The sequence below is a fragment of the Drosophila miranda genome, chromosome XR (assembly GCF_003369915.1).
Source record: "Drosophila miranda strain MSH22 chromosome XR, D.miranda_PacBio2.1, whole genome shotgun sequence".
Lineage (NCBI taxonomy): Eukaryota > Metazoa > Arthropoda > Insecta > Diptera > Drosophilidae > Drosophila > Drosophila miranda.
The window spans coordinates 8,814,093-8,833,716 of NC_046674.1; the positions used below are offsets into that span (position 1 = coordinate 8,814,093).

The 19,624-nt window shown below is 43.8% G+C and overlaps 1 protein-coding gene across 8 annotated transcripts in view; it reads right to left on the reverse strand.

Annotated features, from left to right (window-relative positions):
• LOC108152338 (pneumococcal serine-rich repeat protein) overlaps nt 1-19,624 on the reverse strand; it is a 122,991-nt gene that overhangs the window by 76,716 nt on the left and 26,651 nt on the right. For 5 of the 8 annotated variants that reach the window (XM_033386565.1, XM_033386566.1, XM_033386569.1 and 2 more), the window contains one exon: nt 14,166-14,254. The exons of the other annotated variants lie outside the window; for them this stretch is intronic. The gene's annotated coding sequence lies outside the window, so the exon portion shown is untranslated. The remainder of the gene's footprint in view (nt 1-14,165; nt 14,255-19,624) is intronic. 8 annotated transcript variants of the gene reach the window in all.

Genomic DNA, 19,624 nt, shown 5'->3' on the forward strand with positions numbered 1-19,624 from the left:
ACGTTCAACTGCCTCTGCCGCCCCCTCTGACTCTTGCCTCATTTTTGCATATCATTTGCGCGCATCTTGTCCCCCCCCGCCCCCCTCCCCTCCATCGTATTTTCTAGGAGCTTCCTACACCGCACCCCAACCCCAACCCGACCCCCACCCCCTTAAGTGCATTACAATGAACTACGTTGGGAGCCATGGACGCAGTCCCGTGCCCCGTCGTGACTCGTAAATAAGTTTTATTGTATTTGTGTGTGTGTGTGCCACACGCCCACGCCTCCAAAACAAAACAAAAACACTAGCCCCAACCCAGGTCCGTTGCAAGTTATCGCTTCCTTTTGCCTTGTTTCGGGATTTTCCTCCCTATTTTTTTTGTATTTTTATTTTCTATTTTATTTTTTGATAATTTAGCCTGCGCTGCTTGCTCGCCAACGAAGTTGTCTAAATTGTTGGCATACATTCTGCTGTGTTGCATGCCACTGTTGCTCCTGCCACTGCCACTGGCACTGGCACTGGGTCCCAGGCAAATGACTACAAGAGTGGAGAGGCTTAGCAGGAGGACTGCGGACTGCGGACTCTGTAGCTCTGTGTGGAGTGCCTCTCTGTCGTCTCAGCTGAATTATGGCATTCCCTAATATGGGGGATAGTAGCTGTTGCTGTTGCTGTTCCCTCCCCTAGTGGCTGCTACTCTTCTCCCCCCCTTTTTGTTGCATATTTAAGACCAAATGGTCGCAATTGTTGCGCGTTTTATTGTTTTGGGCATAAGTGCGGATTTATAGAAATCTTTTTTTTTTCTCTCCCTGTATTTTCACGCTGCCTCCGGAGCTAAGCTTGCCCCCAAGAGGATGATATTCCGCGTTGTTTTGGGGGGGCCGGAGAGGGAGGAGGAGCTTAATGCAACATTATTTTAAGTGCAACGCTCAGCAAAGTTTTCACGGGAGAGTAAAAGAGAGAGAGGGAGGTAGAGCGGCGCCCACCCATCGACAGGCACATGACGTGAACTCAATTACGGAATGACTCCCACAGAATGGGGCACAGCCATGAGGCAGGCAGGCACAAGAGGAGTCCACAAATTACAAATGCCGCTTTGCATGTAAATGTGCAGCATCAGAATTAATATACACAACTGCAAAACGAGGCACAAGTGCCAGAAGAGGGGCAGATGCAGGGGCAGGGGCAGCGGCAGGGGCAGGGGCAGCGGCAGGGGCAGCGGCAGGAAGTGCAAGAAAGATAGCAGTAGCCACAGCAAGAGACAGGGAATGGGGCAAGGAAAGAGATAGAGGGCAAGAGTCAAGGCAGGAGACTGGCAATGGGACAGAGCGAGAGCCAGGGACAGGCGCAATAATAACAATGAAAATGCACAGAATGCGCCTTATATAAACGACAACAAATTGCCCATTTGCCACAGAAGAAGGAGATGATCGGGAGATGGGGGGGAGCAGAAGGAGCTGGGGCAGGGGTAGGGGCTGCCACCGAGGTGCCACAGACTGTGCGGCACCCAGGAAGCACACAACAGTGCAAACCCATGACATGGTCGGACATTAATTGGCTGCCATGTCATTCTGTTTATGCTCTTCGACCAGAGGCATAACGAGGCCTTGGCCCCGTTCCCGTTCCCGTTGCCCCCCCCCCCCCCCCACCCCCTTCTGACAGCGGCAGACCATTAAGATCGCAACATTAGCGTCGCGCCGTGGAGGCGTCCGGCCAGAAGCATATCATTTTGAAAGCAATATTGATTAATCATCCCACAGAATGGAGTGGGTGCGAGAGAGGGGCAGCAGGAGCGGCAAGAAGTGATGACTGGCGCCCAGGACATCATACAAAAACGAATAAAACCTCACTCTCACTCTCTGATTCTGATTCTGTGGGTTAATTATATACAGTAATTCAATGGACTTCCAAATGATACTTTGGACACTTATGATATCCTTATAAAAAATCACTCGATAGATTATACAAACTTTAAAAAAACATGTCTTCCATTAAATTAAATAATAAATAATAATAATAAACAATGCACATAAATAAAAATTCTTCCATAAAATCTAGTTTTTTTAAATAAAATGGAAATTTATCATTAGAAATAATTTTTGCCTTAGCATTAATTGATGTTTACCTTGGCTTGCTATTTTTTGAACAGTTTAATAGTTCGACTAATAGCTATCTACATTTTAATAGGATGAAAATCATCACTTTTTATTATTTAGTAAATATTTTCTATTTTAAATACTTTTGAGGTTTACTCGTCTGAGTCTTCGTGGGACTTGAGCATGCTAATAAATCCCATTTAAATAAAATAATAAAGAAAAATAAATAAATAATAAAAATAATAAATTAAAAAAATCAATAAAAATATTTAAGAAAATAATAATAAATTTAAAAAATCAATAAAAATATTTAAGAAAATAAAAATAGATAATAAAAAAAAAAAAAAAAATAAGTAATAAAAAAAATAAGAAAAATCCCATAAATTCAGAATATATATTCTTTTTCCAAAGATAATCCAAGCCAAAATTCTGAAAATTCTATGTGCCTTCATGTGCCTTGACAAAAAGGACTGGTAAGGCCTAATTACATGTGCACGCCATAAGATACTCTACAAATATACGTGCTATCCATTATTATTTATCCATTCATTATTTTCCGACTTAAAAAAACATATTTCCATCTTTGAAAGCGAAAGAATGCCTGAAAATTCCTCAAACTGAAAGTGAAACTGAAGTGTATCCGAACTTCGTGGCTCAGGCGTTAGTTCTTCCTTATTCCCCAGCCCATCTTCGAGTACACTTTCATAATATTCTCAAAGATCTCCTAAGCTTCGCTTAAGCCCTCTTTGGAAAACATGTCTTTAGCGCCGCCTTTAAAGTCCTCAAAATCCAACTGAAAACTCATTGAAAATATCCCCCCCCCGACACCCGGCACCCACCCATTCTGCACTCAATTCCATGATTGCTTTGCCATCAATCAAAAATCAATGAATGCTCAGGAGAGGGTCCTTTCTGGCTGCGGCCCTGACCCGAAAGAAGAGCTTAATATTCCAGTGGATCTAACAGTAGGGGGGCGCCATGTCACATGTCTGGGCAGCATTACGCATACGCCACATGGGACAGGGGCAGGGACAGAGGCAAGGGCAGGGACAGGGGCAGAGACAGGGCGAAGCTGCAGTCCAGAACAGACAAAAGCCAAGAGCTCTATGGTTCTGGCTCCTACCTCTAGACAGGCGTATTATTAACGCTGCTGCTGCTGCTGTAGCTGCTGCTTCTGGCATTTGCAATTTTAACGCCGCGCATGTGCCACTTACGTGTTTGGCTGCCACTTGGCTGCCGCCGCCATCAGTGACTTCTTGGCCAAGCGCTCCTATCATGTTCAAGTGCCTGGCCCCAAAAAAAAAAAATACAAAATAAAACCAAAGCAAGAAAAGCGAGTGGCACAAAATGCATAGGGCTTCTGCTGTTGCATTTCCACTTGAGCTAGTCCGCTCCACTCTGCTCCGCTGTGCCGCGTGGCGTGGCGTGGCGTGGCATGGTGTGGTGTGGGGTGTCACATTCGTCGCCGCCAGTCAGTCAGAGGAGACTCACAGTCACAGTCAGAGTCACATTCAGTGGCAAGCAGCAGAGCGCTCTCGGTGTTGCAATTCTTGTGGTATTTTTGTGGCATAAAATAAAACGTAAATGAGTAGCAGTAGCAGCAGCAGCAGCAACCGTGGCAGCCGTGGCACGATGCAATCTCATTTTTGCCCGTCTGTCGTATTGAATTCAATGCAGTTGCTGTTGCAGTCGCCGATTTTCCGAAAGAAACACTGCAACACCTTGAGGTGTTCATTTTCATGCCACTGGCAGAAAATGCGCTTAATTATGCGTCGGGCTTTTTGGAGGCCACAAGATGTCTTTGTGCAACTGCGGAGCGTGCAACCAATGCAAACGTTGCCCTGCAAAATGGTTTGGAAAAGTTTTACGAAAAATGCCATCATCGATGATAGCTCGAAAGAGTTATGGCCGGCAGACAGTCGGCAGCAGGGCGACAGGGCGGCAGTGGGCAGGGAATATGAATAAATACTTTATTGAATATTTTTGTGTGTGCAACGTATGCAACTTCTGGTGGTAGTGGTGCCAGTGGTGGTGCCGCTGCTGCTGCTGTTGCCCCGTTTTCTGGTAAACCAAAGACCACAACTGACAGGAAACCATTTAAAACTGACCTCAAATGACAACGACAGCGACAGGCAGAAGCCCCAGAGTCCCCCTACCCAATCCAGGAGCCAGAGCCCTGGAACAGCCAGCAGCAGCATCCCATCCTGTACGAGTGCTCGTACAAAATGCATTGGGCATTGGGCAATGGGCATAAAAAACTGAAACCCCTAGATGGACAGTGCCACAGAATGTGGCAAAGAAACGACCCAAAATGGGTAGCAGCAGCCACAAACAAATTGGCAGCAATTTGAGGACAGACCGGACCGGACCCTTGCCCGGACCCCAACAAAAGGCGACAAAAGCTACAGCGACAGGCGCAGGACTTTCGCGGATTGTTCGGTATGAATCATCATGTGCAGCATGCAACAACAGAAACGGGACAAACGTGGATACGGAGGAACAAACCCATAGACTTTACAAGAAAATGTTGACGGAATGAAATGAAATATAGAATACAATTCCAACATTTTTGCGATTGATTTATATGTACGTGACCCACCCATCTCCATCTGCCGCATGGTGCAACCTTCTGCTGTCTCTTGTCCCTTCCAGTGCCTCTCTATGCAAATTGCATGGCTCCAGTTATAATGGCATTCTCCTACAGCAGCAGAAGGCCAGCCAGCCACACAAAACCGGGGGGTAACTCAATACGAAACCCAGAAAGCAGCAGCCGCCAGCCGCCACTGGAGATGCCACAGAAGCACAGCAAAGCCCCACCTATGGGTAACGTGAAATCTCTGCTCAACGGACACGTACCCCACCAAAGATGCCCCACATACATAGCATATATCCAATATCCAATATCCGATCAACTCTGATCAGTGGGAGATCTTTTATGGGTAGTGTTGCTGCGATTAACGATCATTGATCGGTGGAGAGCTTCCGGGATAAACATTACCCCTATTTAGTGGGTTCTAAAAGTAAAAACTCATTCCTGTGGCTTTCATAATCATTCTTTGAGGGTCTTCTTCATCGTCTGAGCAATTATCCTCCCTTTGGGTGTCCGTCCGCCTGCGGGTGTTTTTACTGTATTCAGAGAGCAGCTTCTTAAGGCTGTCCCCCGTCTCCTCCTTGGCTGCTGCAGTCACAAAATGCAATTTTAGCTTTCAATTGCCCGTGGAAACGGGCAACAACATCTCTTGCTTGCTGCCTGCCGCTTTTTGTTGCACTCTGGCTGTGTTTTCTTGGCTTCGACTTCGGTTTCGACTTCGACTTCGCTGTTTTTTTTTTCTTTTTTTTCGTTGGTCGAGTTTTTTTCCGTTTGGGTCATTTTCGTTTGTTGCACTGCATTCGTTTTGCCTTTGCCGCCGCCACAGCACACAATGGCCACGATAATTTTGCATTACATTAGTATAGAGGTCTGCCCCTGCCACTTGGCGGCAGCCTGGCACCCCCGACCGTTACTGAAAGCCTGGGATCTGCTGCTGTGGCGGACACAAAGGCAAACTGGTTTCAGTTTCGCTCCTTTTAGCTGTGGCATTTGCAACAATTGCAACATTGCATATTGGAGCTGTGCTGCTGCTGCTGCTGCTGTTGTTGTGCAGCTATTTGTGGTACCCTTTTTTGGGGGCAAGGAGGCAGGGTAGATCGTAGATCTAGCCAAAAAGGTAAGAGGATTTCTTCAGACGCTGCAAAAGGTGTTCCCAGGCGTCTGGCCATTGGATATGTCGATGTCGATATCTAGCCTGACAATCGATAAAGACATCGCCATATCCCAGGCTTAGCGATAAACATTGGCATCGCCACCAAAAGCTCTGAAGTTTTTGCTGTATGGATCCCATGATCATTTTTTACCTGAATAAGATCCTCTGGAAGTCCCCCCTGTACATCTTTTTCCTCTTTCAAAGGGTATTTGAATATTCGGTAATAGTTTTCTGGAATCTTTTTATTGTTCAAACCACCCCACCCCCTCCATCTCTGGTAATTTATTATTTTTATGGCCAAAAGACAATATCAATATCTGGGAAAAGCGCACATTGGCATTACGGGGGTCACATATGTGCGGAACGAACCAAAAAGCGTTGCACATTTCGTTTCGTTGTCAGCGAAACGGGAATGCACTCTGAACTAGTGTGTGTGTGGCATTCCAAGGATGTTGCAAGTGCAACAACAGCAGCTTTCATGTTCAGGAAGAGCCCAGAACAGCTGACAGCTTTATTATCAAATTGTCATGAGCCAGACATTTGGCTCAATTTACGTCATGGATCTTTCGGTTGCCACCGAGGGAGGTGGGCGAGCGGGTGGGGTAGGGGTAGGGGTAGGGGTAGGGGAAGGGAGCGAGCGAGGGAGTGAAGGCCAGGCCAGTCTATAAATCACTTTCGCCGCAAGTATCAATCTCTGGCATGTGGCAAAAGTTGAACTGAAAACTGAACGAGAGCGAGCGAGAGAGCGGCAGCAGCGGCGGCAGCAGCGGCAAAAGAGAAAGACAAGACGCGCACAAAAGAAAGGAAAGGCAAAGCGAAAGAAAAGCAAAATGTCGTCGGATGTCGTCGTGTGACACTGAAATGCGGATACAATAAAAGTTTATTTTGTGTGTGTGTGCGGGTGTGTGTGTGGGTGTGCACTTCTGATGCCCTGCGAAAGCTCTTCTGCTCTCATGGTACTCATTCCCGCTCTCGCGCTCGCCTCCACCGCGCTCCTTCGCTCTCCTGCTCTGCGGTACTCCTGCCCAAGGCGGATGTGTGTGTAAGGTGAGGCACTCTCTTTCTGGGTCACCCATAGCCGATCTCTCGCTCGCTCGATCGCAAAAAAAACAAGCGAAAAAGCAACTATCGGCAGAGCAATCCTTTTGAATGCCTCACCTCACCGGCACACACCTTGGCCCCGTCGTCACGTTCTTCTGCTCCGCTGACTCTTTACCACTCACCCACTCCTTTCTCTACTGTTCACTTGATTTTGGTTTCGGGTTTTTTTTTTTGTCATGGCTGGCAACGCCAAAGTGCACCCCATGGAGCAATCACTCGATGCCGAGGCAGCAGTCAGCAGGGCAACAACAATATTGGTTAGGGGCAACAAGGACTCTCGCACACACACACACACACGCATTAACGGCAGCTGCTGCTCCACAGCATCCTTCCCCCTTGCCCCCTGCCCCTCTCCACACACACAAACACATCTATAAAAGTTTATTAAATTTACAAGGAACTTTTATGCAGTTACTTTTTGACATGCTTCCTTGTTCACTTTCTTTTCTCTTCGTTTCGTTTCGTTCTACTCGTTTCTTCCCTTTTTTGTTGTCCTTTTTCCCCCGGTCATAAAATTGACAACGACAATGTAAATATGTGGGTGGAGGAGACCCCCTGCCACCCCTCACTTTTTTTTGGCCTTGCCTTTCTACTGTGGAGGATTTCAATTGAAATGAACCTCCAGATGAGCTTTTTATTCGCCTACACATTCAATAATTTTTGGGCAGGTCATATGGATGGAAAATTACGGTTACAGCAGCAATCTCATGTTGAATGGCATGCAAAAATATGTACGGTGAAACAAAACAACAAAAAGAAGGCTCAACGACATTGAAATACAGCCAACAACTTGTCACATGTCACATTTTGTGGCTGATTTTGAGGGGTAGCAGTGGGGGGGGATTGGGACCAGAGACAGAGGGTAGCGTGGAGTAAGGGCATCGCAGGAGATCCTCAACAGACATACATATGTATGTTTTCCAGGTCTGTGGACTATGCTGTTCGGACGAGTGCAGATGGCCAGAAGGGTATTATTTCATTAAAGGGTATCTCAATGGTCGCCAAGCCTTGCGCTGTTCTAGGTCCCTCCCTTGAACGGATGAACGGCATGAACGGAGATGAAAACAGAGACTGGAGACGTGTCTGAGGCCGTTATCTCGCGAGCTCGCGCTGCTCTGCCAACGACACGTCGTCGTTGCCGTCGTCGTCGCCGTCGCCAGTGAAAGGAAGTTGACCTCTAAAGTTTAATGCATTTAAATAAATCTTAACCAACAACAACAATGACGCCAGAAAACACATTAAGCGAAACAAAGCTGAAAGCGAAAACAACAAATGCAAACACACAGAGACACACGGACACGGGAAGGTGGGAGGGGAGGGGAGGAGGGGTAGAGAGAGCGAGGAGAGGGAAGTGATGGGAAGGGAGTAATGTAAATTTTAAATTTTTTTTTGCATTTTTTGTTGTTTCTTTAGTTGGCGGCAATTAAATTGAGCGACGCGTGCAGCCTAGCCATAAAAATATTTGCCAAAAGCCGGTTGGATGACTCAGAACTGGTTCAAACCGATTCGAACTGAATCGAAAAATGCGAAAAATAACGACACGACTCTGACTCTGACTCTGACTCTGACTCTGATCTTTGAGCAGACGCAGAGAAGGAGGTGGCATAGCCTTGTCCTGCTCACAGTATTCCGCTATGGAGTCCCACTCGAAAGTAGTGCCGGGGGAAAGAGAGTGCGTAGACAAGACTAGAGCTGTCCTACTCCCACATTGGCAAGAGAGTGCGTGGGAGGCAGAGTTCAAGGAAGAATGCTGACAAGAGAATCTAAAAGAGAGCGTAAGCTGATCAGGTGACGTCTTCACTGCAACTGCTCTCCTTCGAGGGTCCATCCGTCTGTCCGTGTAACGCTTGCTATCTCCTTCTAGCGCTTGCCTCTCTGAGGGCCGAGAAGGCGAGTTGTTAGAGTGGATGGACCCTCACCACATCGGACGACGTCGCCTTCCTCTTACTGAAAGCTAATCCATTGGCAAGAGTGAGCCTTGACGGGAGAGTTCCTTGAAGAATGGTGGCATGGAATGAATAGTTACTTTTAGAAGAGCCAGAGAGTGAGAAAGGGACATCCAAAAGAAGAGTTGATCGAATGCAAAGACAGAGAGAGAGAGAGAGAGAGAATTGTATTAAAGTGCATGCATAATTGAGTTCCGGCTGTTAAGCTACTGCCTTGCCTCCTCTCACTTTCCTCCCACTATTTTCCAGTACCCTGAAGCGATTGAGTGACTGGAGTGACTAATCTAATGATTGCCTATGCGCTTATAATTACATTAACCTTATTTCCTGCCTTTACAAATACAGTATTGATTGAGTTCTCTTATTGTCGTGTCTCTCTCTCTCTCGTACGCACCATTTCGAGGCCTGAGCTACATATTTCAAAAACTGAAAGTGATTTGCATTACAAAACTCTATTATAGGCGTCACACATAGCCTTGTCCCCCACTCCACTCCACTCTACTCCACTCGAACGCCCACTCGACACAACACACACACACACACACACAGAAAACTCGCTCAAATGGAGGCTCATTGATCAAATTTGTGATTGACAAGTCGATTGTGGGTCTGGGTCTGGTCTCTTTCTGGGTTATATCTATCGTTTTTTTTTTTTGTCTGCCCGCTCTATTTGGCACTTTATTGATCTCATTGTTGGCTATCTGGAATCCCGTAATTTCATCATTAACGACAATTAGTGCGAAAAAGAGATAGACGGAGGGATAGAGGGGAGTAGGAGCACCAGTGACGTGACGGACAAACACAAATCCATATTGACAGGCAGGCACAGAGTGTACGAGTATTTGTCTCTTTCCCCACTGCTCTGATTCCTGTGGCTGCTATTGAAAATCATCGCTAATTGTGCGCAAAAATGACAGAAACGATTACGATTACGACTGCGACTGCGAGTTTGCATATGGATTGAGAGACAGTCGAACGGATGGATATATGGCATCGATTATGAAATATGATATCAAAAAAAAATTGTAATTCGAGTCGTTTGGCAGGTGTTGGCCGTTCGTCATTCGATAGCTTTGTTTTCGCTGCTGTTTGCTGTTTGCTGTTTGCTGTTTGAGATACGAATATCCGAAACTTTGGCACTTTTTGACAGCGGAGAGGTACAGCAAACGGAAGTGCAAAAACGCTTTTTATGGCCACACAACTCGGATGCTCCCGCCCCGATAAGCGCTTGATATACGAGCATTCGCATTCGTCTTCCTCTGCAGATGTATCTCTGTATCTGTATATGTGTGTGTGTGTGTGTATGAGTGTGTATCTCTGGTTGAGCAGCACAAGGTCACTTGGCAGCTTGTTGGCCCCAAAAGTTTTCCCTTTCTGCACATTTTGACGTGTAACAGGAAGAAGCCTCAAATTGAATTTTAACAATTGCCTCAACATGCTGCTGCCACTGCCGCTGCGGCTGCTGCCGTGTCTAAGTGTGCGTGTGGCTGAAATCTGTTGGCCCACTCTCTGGCTCTTCCTCTGACAGCCGCTTGAGTGGAATAATTCTCGGCTCAAGTGGTTCGAAGGCCCTTCCACAGTTTCATCGTTTCACCGTTTCATCGTTTCGCTGCTTGTTAGGTTTCTCTCTCTTATTATCCTCCGTTATTCTGCCCACATACTCGGCAGGAGACGGGCCCATACAGACAGGCTTTTGCTTGCGGCATTTAACACCAATTGACTTCCAGGGAAAGCACTTTATTGGATGCTTTTCGAGATAGAAAGTCCCCTCTATGATGATGATTTTGTATGCAATTTTAGTCCAAATCCAAAATTCTATTCAAAATTATCCTTATTGCTGATTGGAATTTAAACACATGGAGGGTTCATCTGTTGTGGATTCTAAGCTGTGTATTCCAATCATCTAATAGTACCTCCATATTCTTTCCACCTTTTAATTATTTTTTAGCCAGAAATAGTCCTGATTTACTTTTAAAGTTGTCTCCAGTATAGGCATTGGTGCTTTGCGAGTGATTTGGGGTCCTCAAAGATCGTTTTTGTGGAACTTAAGCTTTTTTGAAAGATTAATTCTGAAGATTCTTTCCCTCTTTTTCTTCTGCTGGAACTATTTAAAAGGTTCCTTTTCGATTAGCTATTTTGTGGACTCATTGGAGGCATTGGTGCTTTGCGAGTGATTTGGGGTCCCTAAAGGTATTTTTTGTGGAACTTAAGCTTTTGTGGCAGATTCTTCTAGAGAGATTCTTTCAGAAATGAGCCCCCTAACCCTCTTTTTCTTCTGCTGAAAATATTTGAAAGGTTCCTCTTCGATTAGCTATTTTGTGGACTCTGAAACTCTCCCCTTTCGCCATTCCCCTCCATATCCTTTTCCCTTTGTTTTTTTAGAGGTCTTAGTGTACTGTGACAATATAATGCCACAATTGTTCTATAAATTTATAACACTTTTAGCAGTTTTTGTTCAATAACCCTGCGGGGCTTAGGCTCCCTTCCACATTTATTATACATTTTTAAAAATCATTTTCCATTGTTTGACCAGCAATTTTGTAAGCCCAAAACGTTTAAAAATTGTTGTTTGGATTTATTTTAACTAGTTTTTTGCCTGCCACTTTGTCATTAGTTTCACGCACACAAAAATAAAACACAAAGTACACAAAAACAAACACAAACACACGCAAAAAAATTGGTGAAAAAAAAGGTGAAAACAACGTAGCTATTGCTAATTTTTCATACACATATTTGCATAAATTAAAATGTAATTATAATAGTGTTTGACGACAAAAAAATGCATCCAGGATATGATTTATGCATGATATAAAGCGCAAAAGCCAGAAGCAGCCCCCGAAAAGATTCGATGCACAATAAACGAAATTTTCGCTTTCTATATATACTACATATACACACACACACACATACATTTAGGGAAAATATGAAATATACGTATATAAATATTTTCACTTGGTTTTTTTGTGTCCGTGCTTGCATTAATAATTGCTACAAATAAATTAACGAGTTATTACAATAAAAAAAAAGTATGATATATATATTCGGGCGAGAGAAAAAAAATGCATAAATTTGTATGGGCAGAGTTTTTTTTACCAGCGTTTGACATTCGCTTTTTAATTTGCAATATTTAACTTTTAATTGTTGGCAATCAATTTTGATAGAGCGGCAGAGATGCCCCTCCCCCTCCCGCTCCCGCATCCCGCTGGGCGGAGACTCCAATGTAAAATATATCAAATGATTGGCAACATTCGGAGTCGACACCAAAAGCACCCAGTACTCGGTTTACACAGATGAAAGCTCGATGCTGTGGCACTCGAAGGCCAGGTGTTCAAGCAGCCAAGCTGTGGGTTTGTTTTGGTCAATTCTGGCCATAATAATGGTCCAATCGGAGCCAGATTCTGGCATCAAGGATATCTAATCATTCCTTATAGTTCTGCATTTTCTTATACCCCAATGTGCTCTTTAGGGGGTATCAAAATGCGTATGTTTGCGCCACAACATCATTTATCAAAAGCCGAAAATATTTTCCATCTGTCAAGCGGCGAAAAAAATTTGTTATTGAACTGAAATTTGTTCATTTTTAGAAAGTGAAGTGAAGCCCGAAGTTGGTCTGCTCTGGCGCACTTTTCAGGGGAGTCATCGATTATGACTTTGAACATAAATATATTTGCATACGCACAGAGATACATATCTGTATCTGTATCTGTATCTCTATCTGTATCTGTATCTGTGGCAGTACTGTTTTCTTTTTTTCTTCTTTTTTTTGTTATTGGGCTACTGTGCAAAATCGACAATTCACTGAATTGAAATTTCAAGAACGCTCTCGAAATGCTCTTAAAATGTTGCCCCCTCTCTGTCTCGGACACTGATTTGTTTATTTATATTTTTAACATTTTTGTTTGCTCGCTGGCTTGCTATTTTTTTTTGCTCAATCATGGCCAATCCATGGAGTGCTCTGCGTGGATTGTGGACTGTGGATTGTGGATTGGGGCCCGTGGAGTGCTCTGCCTTTGTGCCTGGTCATGGCCCCACGCACAGAGACACAACACAATTTTACTTTCATTTCTAATTATCATAATGCGAGTATTTCCCCAAAAAGAAACACACAAAAAAAATGTGATCTCTCAGATAGGGAAGGGAATGCCCCGTGCTGTTGTATCTCAATATTGCATCTTCAAGAGAAAGGGAGACCTTTTTTTGGGGGGGCGATCTTTAAATTATAGTTCAATTATTAAATAAAATATAAACAAGGTGTAAAAAACCAAAGACTGAAGAAATTGTTAAAAATGAGGTTCCTTTTTGGGTAAAAGTCTATAAGGAAATATAGAGCTTTTTGGAGGTTTATTTGTGACCTAAAACCGAACTTATTTTGTCTCCAATCTATGCTCCCAAAGACTTAAGAAAGTGCTTAAAAGGAGGCTCCTTTTTAGGTACAAATCTAGCTCTTTGGAGGTTTATTTGTGACCTAAAACGGAACTAATTTTATCCCCAAACTATACTCCCAAAGGCTTGAAAAACTGCATAAAAAGAAGCTCCCTTTTGGGTCAAAATCTACTGGGAAATATAAAGCTCTTCGGAGGTTTATTTGTGACCTAAAACCGAACTAATTTTATCCCCAAACTATGCTGCCAAAGACTTGAAAAACTGCTTTAAAAAAGGCTCCCTTTTGGCTACAAATCTACTAGGCAAAAGCTCTATTCTTGTTTATTTGTGCCACAAAACCGAACTAGATCTTTTTGAAGTCTTAGTGCCAGCAAATATTTCATATGGGAATCTTTGAAAACATTCCACAAATATCTCATTAATTTTTCAGGCCTAAAACGTGGGCCTTTCGTACGTGGGAATACTCGTGCTACCATTTGAAAGCGTTAAATCTGCTGTAGTTCTTCGGTTGACCTCGCAATCTATAGCCTAGAGCTGAGATCTCAAGCTATTTTGATGGGAAAATGAGGTGGTGGCTGGTGGCTGGTGGCTGGTGGCTGGCTCGACTCGTGGACAGGAACATTGAAAGCGACTCTCATTTAGTTGTTAGTCGGTCTCTAACCGCCACCACCCGTCCCCCGCCCCCGCCTCCCCTTTGTAGCTTGTTTTATGCGCAAAGTTCAAACTACTTAAGACAATTATTTCCGGCACTTTTTCTTTAGACCATAAAAACTAGCACAGCATTTGTCTCGTTCTCGTTCTCGTTGTTGCTGTTGTTGTGCGGTTCTGGTGGTAATTTGCTTGTCTTTTAAACTGAAAAACTGAACTAAATTTCACAGTAAATCGCTCGCTATATAATTCCAATTATAAACAATTACCTCTCAACGTGAACTTAAGTCAAAGTTTGTGTGCCCGTGCCAGAGCCAGAGCCAGAGCCGTGCCAGAGCCGTGCCTGTAGCCTACTAACCTGAAAAGAAACCAAGAGAGAGAAAGAGAGAAATTGTTTATAGATTGAATGCAAAGTCAAAAGTTTTTTTTAGCACTCGGGTGCGAAAAGTAAGTCTGAGTGGTGGGGTGGTGGTGATTCATGGCGGCGACCCACTCACGTGGTGGTTGAATGACACCCAAGTGGAACAGTCAGCATTAAGCGTTAATATATGTATATGTATTAATGATTTGCAATCTGTGTGTGTGGTGTGCAAGACTTTTCTCGTCGTGGTGGACATTGGCCAACTTGGGCGACAATTGGCCGCTTTTAATTGCCAAGCAAGTCTCTCCAATTCCGTTCCCATCCGGTAAGCGGGCACGGCTCGGCACGGCACGGCACACGGCACCCTAATGTGGCCACTTACACCACACATGCCCCACTGCATCGGACTCAAGCTTCAGCTTCTGCTGCCAGAGCTATTGGCTATGGCAATTCATTAACGCTCCACAAATGAAAGAAACGGTTACAAGTCCGGACTCAGAGTCGGACTCAGAGTCCGATCTCGAACTGTGGAGTCAAAGAAAAAGTTGCTGTGCCAGTTTCGGGTTTGTGCAACACACAGCAAAACCACACACTGCTGCAGTGGCATGCCAGCCAGCCAGCCAGCCAGCCAGCCTGTCCGTTGTCCGATGTCCGATGTCCGCTGTCTGCTGGTCGTTTTGTTTGCCCTGGCGTTGGTTTAATTATTTAATTTTGCGCTCATTTGCATGAGGCAAGCCTCCCGCTTATGTCCGCCACCCCACCCCCCCTCGCTCTCTCCCTCTCTCTCTCGTGAGGCCTTTCGCAAGCCATTTGCATCGGAACATGGCTAAAACTGTTTGCAGATCTCTGCTGTGTGCATTGGAGCGCATTCCACCGGTTTGCACTCTCTGGTTATACGATATACCCACACTCACAACCCCCAACCCCAAACCCCAACCCCCACCCCCCACCCACACCCAAGAGCCAGCGATCTATGAGACTGAATGTGGCTGCCACGTTTTGTCTCCCGCGGGGGCTTGGGGGGGTCTAGGGGGATATACAATAAATTCAAGCCAAGAAAAAGCTACAGGGCAAACACTTTAAAAGCGGAAACTGTTGGTTGCTCCCCCAACCGACAACCGCCAACCCCCCCCCCCCCCCCAGCCACCCCGCCCCCCCTGCAAACACTTAAGTAACTGTAAATTGTGGTATATTGCTCGTAAATGCCACACAAAAAGTACAAGAAAAGGGAAATTCAATTGAAAACTTAAGCATAAACCATTGCCCCAACTTTTGGGGAGGATTTTCGAACTACTTTAAAATCGTACATTTATCAGGAATTATTCAAACCAAAAAATAAACCCCATTCTGGCACATTTCAACTATTTTCTTGCCCAAAAGTCACTCCAAAAAATTAATACCTTAATTCTCTGAAAATTCTGTACAGGAAAAGAAGAAACATTAAACCTCTGACATTATCCCGCATTATCCAGAGTTTCAATTTGATTTTTTTCAAAAATGTTTGCCCCCTTGCCACAAATATCGAATTCATTGTCACAACATTTTCAGTAGCCCCCCTGAACAATATGCAAATTTCCATCCAACAGCAAAAGCAAAACACGAGACTTACAAAAAAAAAAAAAACCACAAAACAAAAATGTAAAACCCGAAAATAAATTCAAATTTGTTTTTTTATGAATCAGAGGATAGATGTGTGTGAGAGAGAGAGAGGGGGGGAGACAATTGTGACGTAGACCCACACGCCCCGCCTGGTCATCGTCGGTCCAAAAAGTCTTTCAATATTTAGATGCGTGGGCGCTGTGGGGCAAGGCAAGACGCATCGACACACTGACACACACACAGATAGACAGATGGACAGACAGATGGACAGACAGACGATAGGTAGGTTGAAAAATTAATGAAAATGCTGTACAAAATTGAAAACAATCAAGACACGGAGGCAACGACACACTGGGAGGACAGCAGACAGCAGACAGAGACAGAGGCAGAGGCAGAGACCGATGGTTGCAGAGGCCGAGGCCGAGGAGGAGGTGAAGGAGGAGGAGACACTGCCGCCTGCAGTTGACCAAAGAGTATCCGCAAATGTTGTGGTTTGCTTTGAGAAAAAAAAAAAAAGAAATGAAAAAGAGAAAAAGGGGCAGAGAGAAATAAAGCGTAGCATCCGATGAGGATGATGCCGATGATGGCGATAAAGATGATGATGAACATTGACGGCGAAGAAGCTTCGACTACAAAAAAAGAAAGACGATGAGGAAGAAGAGGACAGCAGCCAGAAGAAGCTAAAGAAGAGACGACAAAACAAGCAGCAACTTGAAAACTTGATGTAGGTCAAATATTTTTTGTATTCCCATTCAGCGCCTGCCAAAGAGGAGGGGCAGAGCGGTTACAGCTCTTCTCACATGTGCTTGATGATGCGTGTGTGTGTGTGTGTGTGTGTGTGTGTGGCGTGGCGATGTGTGCATCATTCTGTTGCATGGAGTGCCTGCTGCTGCTGTTGTTGTTGCAATGTCAGTTGTTTGTCTTACTTTCAGTTTATAGGCCAAAGCGGCAGCGAGAGAGCGTGCCTCCGTCTCCGCCTCCGCCTCCTCCCCCACTTGGTAGAACAACACGTGAAAGGACGCCCCACAGCCATGGATGAAGTTTCAGACATTGATGAGGCTCCAGATGTTGCTTGTTGCTTGTTGCTCCCTTTAAGCCCTTTTAATTGCTGAGGCCAACACACACACACACACACACAAAAGAGTGAGCGAGAGAGAGAGAGAGAGAGAGAGAGACATGAACAAAAGCGGCTGTCAAAGTTCTGCTGGACCGCTCCTTGAGGCCTTCTCGAAAACTTATTTACCCGCAAAAATGTTGCCATTCTGCAACCCTGAAAACAGGCACCCCCTCCCCCTCCCAACCCGGCCACCTACCTCCCCCCCCCCCGCCCCCTGACCCATGCCTGCCCCCTGGCTAAATTGGACCATGAACGTGATCAATTATTTCACATTGTTGCGCATTTCGTTGTTGTTTTTGCTGTTGTTCAAAATCAATAACCAAACAAAAGCCAGAGAGAGACAAAAAACCGACAGCTCCAAGAGTCAAGGCTGAAACCGAGATACAGATACAATTTTGTATCGGAGATCGGTATTATTTGTCTTCTATGGAATATCTACAGCCACAAACAAAGTCCAAGCAAGCACTTCGCTGCGACCAAAGGCTTAAATAATAACTGCCACAAAATACACAATTATGAGGCAAACACAATCCACACAGAAAAATGCATAGAAAATCTCACAGTGGAATATCAATGTCAGATCTTTAATTGTTATGGAGAGACCGACCCCAGAGCTAAGAGCCAAGACCCAATCAAATGGTGGCTATAAAAAGATGACGACGACGACAGCAGCAGCTTGTTGACTTCTCTCATTGTCTCTCCATCGACTGGCCGTTTCGAGTCTCCAGGGGGGGGAGGGGGGACCACTGTGTGACCCCACGAGGTAATTTCGGACAAGAGGTGTTATACGAGTATGTTACGGCTACGGTTACGGCTTTTGCGGGCTTCCTCCTAAATATAGATCGGTTCGTTTCGGTTCGTTTCGGTTCGTTTCGAGTGAGGCGATTGGAAATACTTGAAAAATGAGACATTTTTTGTGTTCCGTTTTCTTGGCATTTCCGCTTTAAGTGTTCCCCCCCTCCCCCTCCACACAGTTGATTTTTTTTCTTTCTCTTTTCATTCAATTATTTTTGTGCAAACTTATTTTTTTATGCTGGTTTTTTATTTCTTTCTTTCTTTCAATTTTGCTGACCTTTAAAAGTGTTTTTATTGTTTCTGTTTTTTTGGTAAGTAAAATGTATCGAATGGGGCCATCGATTACATAAACGATAGTAAAAAACCGATAGGCCCAAGCAACGAAAGAGAGAGGCGGCCGATATTGGCCTAAAGATAGGGAAAAGGCTTAAAAGGTCAGATTAATGGTAAAGACTATAAAATTACACACCACAATGGGCATGGGAATGGGAAGGGGAAGGGGTATTGTTTAAAATTCAATGGAAAGAGGGTTCGAACTTTTAACTTTTTGGTACATCAAAGATTTTTTAATCTTATTGCTTTTGTTGTATTTTCAAACATTACTGTGTACCACCTTCAATACAAATTATTAAACTTAAAAAATAAACAACAAAAATATTAAATTTAAAAAAAAATTGTTAAATTATTAATATATGAAAGTTTTTTCATGAATTTATTGCATAAAATACTGCAAGCCAATGATGAAAAAAAAATTGTTGGTAAATCAAAGATTTTTTAACCTTATTGTTTTTGTTATATTTTCAAACATTATTTTATTCAAAAATTTGAAACTTAAAAAAAAACAAACAAAAAATATAATTATATTATTTTTGTTATATTTTTTCATGCACTTATTTCAACAAATATTGCAAGCAAACCACATCAAAGATTTTTAAATCTAATTTTTTTGTTATATTTTCAAAAATTACTGTACATTCATTAAAAATTTTGAAACTTAAAAAAAAAGAAAAAATATTATATTATAAAAATGTTTTTGTATTATTATATTAGTTTTTTCCCAAGAATTTATTCCAACAAACATTTTAAGCAAACGATAAAAACTATGAAAAATAAATCTTTGGTACATAAAAAATTTTTGAATCTTTTCTTTTTGTTATATTTTCAAAAAATACTATAAAATCAATCAAAATTTTCAAATTAAAAATTAAAAACAAAAAAATATTTTTAAATTTACAAATTTAACAAATATTGCAAGCACTATTTTTAAGGGCGCCGTCACCTCTTCCTCTCCTATATTCTCACTTTCCATTTCCTATCGATGTCCCTCCAACTCTCCCTCTCTTTTAGCAGCTTAAGCCCCCTCTTTGTGGTAATCGATACGTTTTCTGCTCCACCTGTTAATCCCACAAGGAACACAGGCATTATTATTGTAATGTATTCCATTCCTGGCTCCAGGATTAAGTTTTTTTCTTCACCGAGCATTGGAAGGGATTCCCATCCATTCATCCATCCATCCATCCATCCTTTTGTTCTTCTTCCGCTGAGCAGCAGCAGCGTCGCGTATTTGTATTCCATTTTCTGTACGCTTTTCAATTTGTCGCTGGCATTTGTCTAATTTCCTTTTTGCGTAATGCAAAGAATTGCAAATGTCGGGAGCAGCACACGCAAACCCAAACCCAAACCCAAACGCAAATGAAAGCCAATTGCCATGCATTATAACTGGCGGGGGTGGTGGGGGGTCGGAGGGGAATTAAATGTTTTAATATGCTGCGTTTTGTTGAGCCATTTGCAACACATTCTTGTAGGGGCACAGGCAAAGGCCCTGCCCACAGCACACAGCCCACAGCCCACAGCCC